Source organism: Propithecus coquereli, unplaced genomic scaffold (genome assembly GCF_000956105.1).
Source record: "Propithecus coquereli isolate 6110/MARCELLA unplaced genomic scaffold, Pcoq_1.0 Scaffold318, whole genome shotgun sequence".
In the NCBI taxonomy this organism is placed as follows: Eukaryota; Metazoa; Chordata; class Mammalia; order Primates; family Indriidae; genus Propithecus; species Propithecus coquereli.
The window spans coordinates 243,617-243,991 of NW_012148819.1; positions in this window are offsets into that span (position 1 = coordinate 243,617).

Genomic DNA, 375 nt, shown 5'->3' on the forward strand with positions numbered 1-375 from the left:
AGTATAGAGATTCTGCAAAAAACTAAAAATACAACTACTATATGTTCCAGCAATCCAACTATGGGTATATATCCAAGGAAATTGAAATTAATGTATTGAAGGGATATCTGCACTCCCATGTTCATTGTAGCACTGTTAGCAATAGCCAAGATATGAAATCAACATAAGTGTTCATCAACAAATGAATAGAAGTAGAGAGTAGGGGAAGAAGGGAATGAGGAGTTATTGATCAAAGAGTAGAAAGTTTGAATTAATCAGAAGGAATAAGTTGTGAGATCTATTGCACAGTAGGGTGACTGTAGTCAATTATGAAATATTTTATATTTCAAAATAATTTAGAGAGTAAGTTTCAAATATTTCACCACAAAAAATGGT